The sequence below is a fragment of the Nycticebus coucang genome, chromosome 10 (genome assembly GCF_027406575.1).
Source record: "Nycticebus coucang isolate mNycCou1 chromosome 10, mNycCou1.pri, whole genome shotgun sequence".
Lineage (NCBI taxonomy): Eukaryota > Metazoa > Chordata > Mammalia > Primates > Lorisidae > Nycticebus > Nycticebus coucang.
The window spans coordinates 102526083-102538710 of record NC_069789.1 but is presented as its reverse complement, the minus strand read 5'-3'; the positions used below and the strand labels follow the sequence as shown (position 1 = coordinate 102538710).

At 37.8% G+C, this 12628-nt stretch overlaps 1 pseudogene; it reads left to right on the top strand.

Annotated features, from left to right (window-relative positions):
• Positions 1–1430: 1430 nt before the first annotated feature.
• Positions 1431–4872, top strand: LOC128596480 (olfactory receptor 10R2-like; annotated as a pseudogene).
• Positions 4873–12628: the final 7756 nt, after the last annotated feature.

Sequence of the window (12628 nt, the reverse complement as noted above, 5' to 3'; positions counted from 1 at the left end):
CTATGCTCTTCTCCTTGGCAAAGCAATTGAATTTTAATGTTACATGTAGATGAACCTAAGCTAAAAGTGAGAATTTTGTTCCTCCTTGGCAATGATAAAGCAAGGTTTTTAATTGTCCTGAAGAAGTCCAAGGAAGAAGAGAGCTTCTCTCTCTCTCTCTCTCACACACACACACACACACGCACACGCACACACACGCACATGCACACACACACACACACACGACTACAGAAAAGCATTCCATCCTGTAATATGGGTTTTCCACATTCACTTTCATTTCCTCAGTCTGCAGGAGTCTTCAGCTTCTAATGAGCCACCAGGGAATCTGGGAGAGACAACTAACTAATTGCCAATATCAGTTTCTTCCTGTTTCTTTTTTTCTTATTAGAGCTATGAGATTTTGAATCCATGGTGTTTTCTGCATCCCTTTGCTAATTGAGAGAAACAAGAACTGTACCAAAAATGATGGGGCAATAATAGTTCCCTGGAGTTTTGGAAAGTATAAATATCAATCAGCATACTAGGACCCTAACTAACAAGAAACAAAAGAGAAGTTTTTTGATGATGCTTTGGGGGATAATTCTGAGAATTCTCAGCAGAGGAAGTAGGACTATACCATTTTAGGCAGTGAGACATCAGTGGCAGAAAAAAATCAGTGCTGTTGTGAGATACAAATTGTTGTGATAATATTAATTTTTGAATGTAATTTGTTAGATTTCTGGGTTTCTCTGCACTCTAACAGTTCTGCCGTAGGCAACATGGGATAACAGCCCTGGTTAGGCTATATTATGTGGGAAACCAACCGAAGATAACAATTGAATTTACTGACAGAGAAATGTAAGTCACCAGAGATAATTTTAGAAATGCTCTAAATTGATGATTTTAGAAATGCTCCTGTAAATTTTAGTCTATCTAGTTAATTGGTGATGGTGAAAAAAGAGCATGTGGGGAGAACAAGGTCTGAATGAATATACAAGGCAGCTCAAAAATGGAGAAAACAGAATATGGCTTAGGGTTAGGCAAAATAGAGCCTCACCAAGTGAACTTTCAGAAGCAGAGAGAGAAGACTTCAAGCAAATGCCACAAAATATATTCTCCAGAACCCATGACACTACCTCTTTATCAGCCATCTTTGAAAGAAAAAAAGAAAAAACATACCCACATCTCTTTCCAATAATGAGCTTCCAACAGTTAGTTCATTCATCTTTCATTCACAAATGTCACATGAAATTATTATCTGATGACAAAAATACATTAGAAAATTATAATAAGCAGTGAAGTAGTAAAGAGAAGTTAAGTGTCTAACTGAACTGTCTTTCTTTCTTTTTTTTTTTTTCCTGAACTGTCTTTCTTTACAGACCTGCTGCTGTCTTTGATCCTCAGTATCCTAACAGTCTGAGGACCAATACTCTACAGCATAAGCATCAGAGATGGAAAGTGAGAAGGTAAATAAATTGCATACCCCAGGGAAGATCTTGGTGGTGTTCATTTTGTCGGCCATCAGTTGATGTATAAAGTACCAGGAAGATCCAGAGTCAGAAAAAAAAAAAAGTAATGGTAGAGAAATTCACAAGAACCAAATGTGGTTCATGTCTACAGCTTCTTAATTGTGTGACTGGTTAACATGTGGGCAGAACAAGGGCAACTATGTCATGGGATATAGTAGGTTGTAGACTGTATCTCTGTTCCCATACACCTGCTTCCAGCACCATTTTTTTTTTAAGAGACAGAGTTTCTTATTTTATTGCCCTTGGTAGAGTGCTGTAACATCACTGCTCACAGCAACCTCCAGCTCCTGGGTTTAGGCTATTCTCTTGCCTCAGTCCCAAGTAGCTGGGACTATAGGTGCCCACCACAATGCCTGTAGGATAATATTTAGAAATAAACAAATCCTACATCAAGCACTCAAAGTGAACTCAGTGTGAGTTTAAAATGGGTTGTTTTTTTTCCAGAGGCTTAAGGGACCTGGGCCCCCCTGGGACACACACAGAGTTGGCTTCCCTGGAGTTAAAAATTCCATAAGCTGTTTCTCTGAAGCTGTGCACCCCGTGAAGCCTGAGATCAAAGGGCATGCCGCCCTTCCTCAGAGATACAGGCCAGAGGATTGACGTATGTTAACAACATATTGTCAGAGGTCTATGGGTGCTCTGCCCTAAGGAAAAGACACAGTCGTTACTTCATAGTGAGTAAACTGAGTGAACGCTTGAAGATATTCTTCCATTAACTCTGTTCCCCTGTGGCTACTTTCTTCTTTATGATTTTGTTTACACACCTGCCCAGAGATTGGTCAGTGTCTACAAGAAGATGTTTACTGCAAAAGTGATTGTGTTGATGTGGTAACAGGATATTTCCTTTCAAGTTGATTTCAGATAGGTAAATTGAGGTAATGGTGAAAATAACAGATAATAGATTAAGTGTGTACGTGACTAGAAAGGTATAAAATCAAACCCCTAAATAAAGAATTTCGCTACATGCCATCTTATCTCGTGTAGTCTGTTTCTTGACTTAATAATTATAGGAGCGAGTTTACACCCATGGCAAAGCTGCTATTCGTTCGTGTCTCTGGTCACGCAACAATGCACAACTATTTTTTGTTGCAGTTTGGCCTGGCCGGGTTTGAACCCGCTACCCTCGGTATATGGGGCTGGTGCCCTACTCTCTAAGCCACAGGCACTGCCCTCCAGCACCCTTTTTATGAGCTTAGATAAGGTATTTTACAGATTCTTTTCAAAAATCAAGTGTTTAGTAATAAACTCCTTGAAAAATAGCCTTTAAGTAAAAATTGGCTTTTAGAAGCTATGAGGAACACAAAATTACCCCCCGAGGGATTTACACTCTGGTATAGGAGAAAGTGCATTTTAAGATCAAGTAATTTATAAGTGATTAAACTATTGGATGCTGATAATATTTGGAAATAGTATTATGCTGGACAATAAAAAATTTCTAAATTTATTCAAATAGCTGTTGCTCTTCAAGAACTTAAGAGTATCTATCCTTTGTGATACATTCCAGTATACGATAAAAATTTGCTAAACAATTTAAAAGAAAGGAAAGTTCCTATCATTCTTATCTTTGCAGAGCAGAGTTGCCAGAGATGGTAGTTTCTATTTAGGGATCGAGAGTGGAGGCAAAGTGGATAGATGTCTTCCAGATGAAGGGAAAAATAGGAGCAAAGGTACAGAGTTGAGATGCAAGATGAGAAAACAGTCCCACTGTGGAAAAACTTATCTTTTTTATTGGTGCATTTGGGGAAAGAAGCTAGATAGGGATAGGAGAGAAGAGTTGGTAAAAAAGGTAAGATCTCTGCTAAGAATGATATTTTGATTTTACAGCCTAAGAAAATTGTATGAACTATAAGTATTTATTAATGAAACCTATCGATAAATGAACAAATTAATTTCCTAATTGCTATTTGAGGCAGGCAATGTGGAAAGATCATCTAGACTTAAACATTATAAGAAATGAAGAAATGGTCATGGAAACAGATATAATCTGAATATTTTGAAACCATTCTGTGAATTGACATAGTCAATATGTCAGCATCCAGCTTTTATCATAAAGGTCCTTTCACCCGTAGTAGAAGTAACTCTCTGCTTCATTCAGAGTAAATGATCTGTTGCTTCATCTTTGTTCTCTGCAGGTCAATCTCAGGGATCAAGTCAGCCAAGCAAATTTCTCCTCAGTCACAGAGTTCCTGCTTCTGGGCTTCTCCAGCCTTGGAGAAGTCCAGCTCATCCTTTTTGCTGTTTTCTTATGCCTATATCTGATTATTCTGAGTGGAACAGCTATTTAAATAAATTTGTACTTATAGCCTCCACATACCCATGTACTTCTTCCTAGGGATCCTCTCCATTTTTTTTTTTTTTTTTTTGTTGAGACAGGGTCCCACCCTATGCCCCTGAGCAGAGTGCAGAGGGCGCGGTAGTTCACTGCAACCTCAGACTCGGGCTGCGGGCACCCCGCTGCCTCAGCCTCCGGGAGCCACTGGGATTACAGGCATTTGCCGCGGCACCCGGCTGGGTTTTTCCATTTTTTTCATGAGTCGGGGTCTCACTGTCGCTCAGGCGAGTCTCCCTCCTCAGCCTCCCACAGTGCTGGGATGACAGGCGTGAGCCACCGATCCTCTCCATTTTTGAGACATGCTACACCTTTGTCATCCTGCCCAAGATGCTCATAAATCTGTTGTTTCTGCTCAGAACAGTCTCTTTTATTCACTGCACCACTCAGATGTTCTTCCTTGGTTTTGCTGTCACTAACTGCCTGCTACTGGGAGTGATGGGTTACGACCGCTACACTGCCATCTGCCATCCACTTCACTACCCCATCCTCATGCGCTGGCAGGTATGTGGACAGCTGGCAGCAACTTGTGCCGTGATTGGTTTTCTCTTCTCACTGATAGGCTCCCTTTTAGTTTTTGAACTGCTTTTCTGTGGTCCAAACAAGATCAACCACTATTTCTGTGACATCTCACCAGTTATCCGGCTTGCCTGTACAGATACCTACATCAATGAGCTACTCATCTTCACTGGTGGAGTCCTAGCACTTATGGTCCCTCTGACTTTCATCTGCATCTCGTATGGCTTCATTGTACGCACCATCCTCAGGATACCCTCAGCTGAAGGCAAGAGAAAAACCTTCTCTACTTGAGCCTCCCATCTCACGGTGGTCAATGTCCACTATGGCTGTGCCTCTTTTGTCTACCTGTGACCATCAGCCAAGTACTCATCCAGTAAAGACAGGCTAGTGATAGTGACCTACACCGTTGTGACTCCACTGCTGAATCCCATGGTATATAGCCTCCAGAACAAGGCTGTTCAAGCAGCAATTCAGAAAATGATTTGTTGGGGAGGATTTTATCCTAAAGCTCTATGATGAGAATATTTCATATCTGTGGAAACGTTCCATCTGAGGACATGGTAGCAATTACAATGCTGATAATATTCTCTTATAATTTACATAGCACTTTACTACTTTACTGGCCTCATAGGGCAAGCTTTCCATGGTGTTATTTTGAAGGGCTTTGTGGGGTGTAACCCAAAACTTGGATTTATTGAAAATCGGGCCCAGGTTCAAATACTTTTCATACTTGCACAAATAAATATCTTGATTTCTCAGAACACTTAAAGAGTAATTTTAGTCTCTTCAGTGAAGGATAAGTAAAACACTGTGAATAGTAATTTAGTAAAGAAAATTCAAATGTTGTAACTTCTGTACAGTTTGGGAAAATCTTACTAAGGCACTTCACAAAAATATCATGGAGAAAATAGACCCAGTATAATAGAAAATTACTCATACATATAGTTTGAGCTGCCAGTGTTGGAAAAGATTAAAGTCTATATTACCATTTCTCTGTCATTGTAGGAGGCTCACTTGTAGCATTCAGGCCTCATTTAAATAGCAAGTAAGGAGTCAAATCACTGTTAAATATCTTTAAGTGTTACAAAGTTTCACTTTTATGTATCTTATTTTTACTCCTATTTTCTCCAGAAATATATATCTTGCACCTAATCATCTACACAGCAGTAATTCAAATATTTGAAGATGGGTAGTGTATGTCTGTGTACTTAGTTAATGACTCCTTTGAACTTCATGATATGTCAGAGTCTACAGACCCCTCAAAATCCTGTTTATCTTTCTCTGGATTCTTCTTTTAGATACTCTTTATTTTATTAGTAGCAGTCTTAAAATACGAGTCACCTGGAAATAGATTCAACACTCTAGGTAACCTAACATGATGACCTTTGTTGTTCTCTAAGTCATTTTTTTGCCAAGACATCCTAAGTATCATTACTTTTCTATAAGCTCTGCCACACGAGTGCTCTTCTTTGAATCCTAGGTTGCTTAGGTTAACAGGTTTAATGATAAGTATTTCCAATCCTATAATTTTGAAGTCTATTGTGCATAGTTTAGTTTAATTTTAGTCTTTTCACACAATCTCAAGTTTGACATCTATTTCCCAAAATACCTCTCTTTGATTTTAGGCCCTCAAAGTCCAAAATAACCAAGTACTTAATTTTATGTCCCATTTATAATACCCAGTCTACTGATGGTCTCTCTTACTACTCCACTCTCTCTCTTATTCTAGGCTTGAATAATTAAATAGCATTTGTATTGTGCAAAAACACAATTTATAGTGGCTGCATGAATTCCAAATCTTATTTATGCTTGATGGCAAAAGGAACCATAGTTGAATACTGATGCCTGCCCAGGTCTAGATATGTGAGTGATGGTAACATGATCAGATGTTTTCTACCTTTGTCTTATATATTCTGTAAAATAAAATCACTCATAAATAAGTAACCAGAAGCTTCATTTTGGAATCCCTCATATTTGAATTCTGCTCTTTCGTATCCCAGGAATCACCTAAACGATGTTCCTCTTCTGTGAAATAGTGGGTAAAAGATAATAGCTAACACTTTTAAAGTAGTACTTTCTTGGACATAACATAAGCCTGGGGGGTGAAGTAGAATAATTTGTGATGCCAAAGGAATTCTCAGTGCTACAAGAGCACCTAGTCAGGGAGGTAGAAGCAGGAACCTGTGAGATGACAGGACATGATCTTGTGAACTTGAATTAATCAATCTCCTGAGGTGCTTGGAAAAACAAATGCTATGGTTTTCTTCTTTTTCAAGCCCCCATATCTCCTACCATATACCTCTTTTAATCTGCCTTTGTCATAGTGATGTCCTATAACAATTATGGCATTTATAGCTATTCTTCATGCCTATGTTGTATGTTTCATTGGTCAAGACTTTCCCCCTTCATTTTAACAAAAATCTGCCATGATGAAAATTAAATGGACAGAAACAGATACAGAGGGTGATATTTCCTAGATGGAGAGATCCTCCTGGAAATGATTTGTTCTCTTAAAAAAAAAGATTTCCTGGGCGGCGCCTGTGGCTCAGTTGGTAAGGCGCTGGCCCCATATACTGAGGGTGGCGGGTTCAAACCCGGCCCCGGCCAAACTGCAACCAAAAAATAGCCGGACATTGTGGCGGGCGCCTGTAGTCCCAGCTGCTCGGGAGGCTGAGGCAAGAGAATCGCTTAAGCCCAGGAGTTGGAGGTTGCTGTGAGCTGTGTGATGCCACGGCACTCTACCGAGGGCCATAAAGTGAGACTCTGTCTCTACAAAAAAAAAAAAAAAAAGTTTTCTTCATTTCTTATTCATTAGACAAATTATTTTTTATGGTTTTATCATTAGAACCTCAAGTCTTCCCACCTTATTACTTTCTTCAGCATTTCACTATGGGGCGCTGTCTTTTTCAAATGATAATTTATGTTACAAAAAAGAAGATGGATATTGGTTGGCAAAACCTCAACCTTAAAAAAATGCCCTAGCAACTTAATGAGTTTGTTATTCCTCTTTAGCACTTTGCATGCTGCTGAGGAAACATATAATACATCCGATTATCACAAGAAAATAATAATCTCAAATGGACATCTAAGCATCTTTTATTTTTTTCTAAAGAAATTTAACGGTGTAGTTTCTGTAGAAGCTATTGTTTGTATATTCGAAATGAGAGTTCATTGCTCTCTGCTTTCTTAGCTCTTTCTCTTTTCATTCCTCCCAAACCTAATGCTAATTGATGATATTGCATCATAAAGCTGACTGAAATTTCCTTCAATTTGGAAACATATGTGCACCACCATCATTCTGTTCTTTTTATCTATTCCTGTTACAGTAGAAGTGGTCCTTGTTAGCATTCTCAAATGAAATTTCTTTTTTAAAATTTATTTATTTTTATTTATTTACTTATTTATTAATTGAGACAGAGTATCACTCTGTTTCCCTAGATAGAGTGCAGTGGCATCATAACTCATAGCGACCTCAAACTCTTGGGCTCCTGTGATCCTCTTGTCTTGACCTCCCAAGTCCTCCGAGTAGCTGGGACTATAGGCACCTGTCATAATGCCCAGCCAGTGTTTTTATTTTTAGTAGAGATGAGATCTTGCTCTTGCTCAGGCTAGTTTTGAACTCCCGAGCTCAGGTGATTTTCCTCCCTCAGCCTACCAGAGTGCTAGGATTATAGGTATGAGCCATTGTGCCCAGCCTCAAATATAATTTCCTTTTCATATTTTCTTCATTTTGTCCATTTCTTATTTATTTGTGCTCCCTCTCCCAGTGTTCCTCCTCTCATGTAATCAGTTTTTTAATTTTTTTAACTTTTTTTTTTGCAGTTTTTGGCCGGGGCTGGGCTTGAACCCGCCACCTCTGACATAAGGGGCCGGAGCCCTACTCCTTTGAGCCACAGGTGCTGCCCCATTTTTTCAATTTTTTTCTGTTTTAGGCAACAGGATAGAGAATGTGACATTCTGTGAATATATGTAAAGGATGAATGTATCTGAATGGTTTTTTTTTTTTTTTTTTTTGCAGTTTCTGTCTGGGGCTTGGTTTGAACCCACCTCCAGCATATGGCCGGCGCCCTACCCCTTTGAGCCACAGGCGTTGCCTGTATCTGAATGTTTTCTGACTGAATACTTTTAGGCTGTTACATCAACTTCATTTACTCTCAAGTAATAGACCTAACAGAAAGTTAGAGCAACTCAAAGGAAGCCAGTCTAGGCAATTGATCCTGGTGGAAGACATTCTTAATACCCCTTGATTTGTAAAATTTTTTTTAGGTAGAAAAAAGCAGACTCAGTATAAATATTGGAAAAGGAGGAGGAGCAAAATTGACTGACTGATAGACATTTAATAAATAAATTAAGATGGTTTTTAAGGGTCTATCAATTGTTTGCTCTTTCTTCAACTGTACATTGAGTGTGTTAATGGAAGACACAAAAATAAAAAAGACATTTTCCCTGGCTTCAAAATATTGAATCTATTACTTCTTCAAATTCTTCACACAAGTAAGAGAGTGGCTTTCTCTTGGGGGCAGGATACAATTATTAGAGGGACTTTATCTAACAAACGCAATCAGTGTAACCTAATTCTTTGTACCCTCAATGAATCCCAAAACATAAAAAAAGAAGGAACTAAAGAAACAAAAGGAGAGTGTTTTCTTTTACTAAATAAAAGCTGCAAAGTTCATTCTCTTTGAACACACTGTAAAAGATACTTCCTTTCATTTTTTCTGTGGCTTCCTATTTTGCTCATTTTTGAATTAAAATATTTCAAAAATATTTTATTTAAGAGGCATTGAGTTAATAGCCGGGAGTTGTGGCGAGTGCCTGTAGTCCCAGCTACTCGGAAGGCTGAGGCAAGAGAATCGCTTAAGCCCAGGAGTTAGAGGTTGCTGTGAGCTGTGTGATGCCACGGCACTCTACCGAGGGCCATAAAGTGAGACTCTGTCTCTACAAAAAAAAAGGCATTGAGTTATTTAATGAATATCAGTTAGATAAAGAAAAACTTTTGCTCCTACAAGGATAGATTAATAGGATAGTACTTAATTTTCTACCTTAGAAAACTAAAAGCTGGAAAAATATGTGAAATAAGAGTTTTCACATATTGGTCAGTAGACAGGGTAAAATCATTGTCCCTGACAGAAGAGAAACAAATGCTTTCATGTCTTATGATTTGGAAAGAGTTTTCAGAGTGCCAGGCAAAGAATTGTAAACCCTAATAAGAGACCTCCAGATAACCCTAATTTTAGTCCTAAAGAAAAACTGAAAGTGCATATTGGGTTTTATAAACTCTCTGATTAGTTTCATCTGGGAACTGATACTATGTCTTGGTATTATCCAGTGGAACTTAAATGACTTCACAGAATGCTGATATTAGACATCATTGCGCGACCATGACAGAGTGAAACAAATATTTAAAATTTATTTTAAGTAGATATTGGCCTGGCAAAGAATTTATAAAAAAGACCTTAATGACAATCACAGAAACAACAAAAATAAATAAATGGGATTTGATTTAAACTAAAAACCTTCCATACAGCTAAAGAAACTATCAACAGGGTAAATAGACAACCTACAGAATGGGAGAGGAAAATTGAAAACTATACATCTGATAAAGGGCTAATAGCTGGAATCTACAAAGAACTCAAGAAGAAATCAAAGGGAAACAAAGAAAATGACAAATACTGTGTGATCTCACTAATACCTGGAATCTAAAACAGTCGAACATAGAAGCAAAGGGTAGAACTGTGGTTGCCAGGAGTTTAAGCATGGGGAAAATGGAGAGATGTTGATCAAATGGCACAGCTTTCAGTTACAAGAAGAAAAAAATTGGGGGGCTCTAATGTATATCAAGAGTAGTGATAGTGATATGGTCTGAATGTGTCCTTCAAACGAATGGATTAATAAATTGTGGTATATGTACACCATGGAATACTATGCAGCCTTAAAGAAAGATGGAGACTTTACCTCTTTCATGTTTACATGGATGGAGCTGGAACATATTCTTCTTAGTAAAGTATCTCAAGAATGGAAGAAAAAGTACCCAATGTACTCAGCCCTACTATGAAACTAATTTGGGGCTCTCACATGAAAGCTATAACCCAGTTACAACTTAACAATAGGGGGAAGTGGGAAAAGGGGGTGGGTGGGTAGAGGGAGGGGGATCGGTGGGATCACACCTGTGGTGCATCTTACAGGGGTATTTGCAAAACTTGGTAAATGTAGAATGTAAAGGTTTTGGCACAGTAACTGAGATAACGCCGGAAAGGCTATGTTAACCACTGTGATAAAAATGTGTCAAATGGTCTATGAAGCGAGTGTATGATGCCCCATGATCATATCAATGTATACAGTTATGATTTAATAAAAAAAACAAAAAAAAAACAAAAAAAAACAAAATCCACATATTGAAACTTAATGAACAGTATGGTATATGTTACTAGATGGGGCATTTAGGAGGTGATTAAATCTTGAGGGCAGATCCCTAATGAGTGAGACTAGTAACTTTATAAAAGAGAAGAGGTGAAGGGACCTGTTTATCCCCTTTCCCCTCTTACCTCTGTCATGTGGAAATACAGTTGTAGGGCTGATCTTGGAAGCAGAGGCTAGGCCTTTACCAGATATGGAATCTTCAGGTGCCTTGCTCTTGGATTTTCTAGTCTCCAGAACTGTGAAAATTAAATTTCTGTTGTTTATAAATTACCCAGGCTCAGGTATTTTGTTGTAATAGCAAAAATTAACCGAGATAGATGGATATGCTAATTAATTTGATTGTGATAATCATTGCACAATGTATACATATAGAAAATTATCTCATTTTTACATCTCAAATATATACAATCTTTATTTGTCAATTAAATACTTTAAATTACAAATAGTGGAATTTTATAAAGGATGTTACATGCAGAGAACAGAGATAAGAATAACAGATAACTTATCTGAAACCATGAAAGCTGGAAGATACTAGATACCGGGAAAAAAGGAAAATAAACAACAACTATCAACTTAGAATTATTTACCCTGGAGAAATATCTTCAAAAATCAAGGTAAAACAATGTATTGTTTGGACTGTCTAAAGCTATGAAAATGTACCACTTGCAGCCTTCCACCACCAAGGAATATTATACACATAGTTTAAAGCATAAGAAAAATGGCTTGTTCATGCATCACTCCAATCACATGGTTGTCTTCTTTCCTGGATGTCTGTATTTTGTCTTTCCTCTGTGCATACTTGTGACCAAATTTTTCCTTCTGTAATGACAATAGTCATATTGGATAAGGACACACCCCACTGACCACATTTTAGCTTGATTATCACTGTAAAACTTATTTCTAAACAAGGTTACTAGTTGTGAGAATGTCAACATATCTTTTTTATGGGGACACAATTCAGCCCATAACTTTTAACATTACGTTTATATTATTAACCTATTTTTCTACTGCAAAATTTAATTTTTAAAAGTTTTTTAGAAGTGTTTTTAAGATTTAATGATATTACATATTATTAAATGGATTGGTATTAGTTTCTACTTTATTTTGTGTGTAATTTATTTATTATTTTTAAAAGCTTCAATAAGTCAGGAGTTAATCTTTTTATTTTTTTTATTAGAGATAAGATCACCCCGTGTTGCTCACACTGAACTCTAACTCCTGGGCTCAAAAGATCCTCCTGCCTCAGCATCCTCAGTAGCTGAAATTATAGGCATGTGCCATAACCATACCTGGCATACATTAATTTATTTTTGTCTTCGTCTTTTACTTCCACAGGATAAACAAAAAGGTAGAAAGCCCTTTCCTAACTTGAGAGAGGAAATATGGTTTTATTTTTTATATTAAACTATTTATCCTGTCTGGAATATATTTTGGTAAGTTGTATGATGAAACTATCTATCATTGTCCTTCTCTTCTTTCCTCCCTTCCTCCTTCCTTCCCTCCCATCTTCCCTTCCTTTTTTCTTAATTTCAAATACTTTTGCAAAATGTTTAAAACTTTTTTTTTTTTTTGAAGTTTTTAGCCAGGGCCGGGTTTGAACCTGCCACCTCTGGTATATGGGGCCGGCGCCCTACTCCTTGAGCCACAGGCACTGCCCAGATGTTTAAAACTTTTGACCTGATAGTAGAGGCTACATCTTGGGAATGTGGTTCTGCAGTCATGTTTGCACACAAACACTCATGGGAGAGCAGTGGTAAAGTACAAGAGGGTGAGGATAACCAAAGGCAAGACTCAGGGAGAAAGTGTATAGTAATCATGTCTCGATTCAAGCCTGAGGAATTCTGTAAGTTTT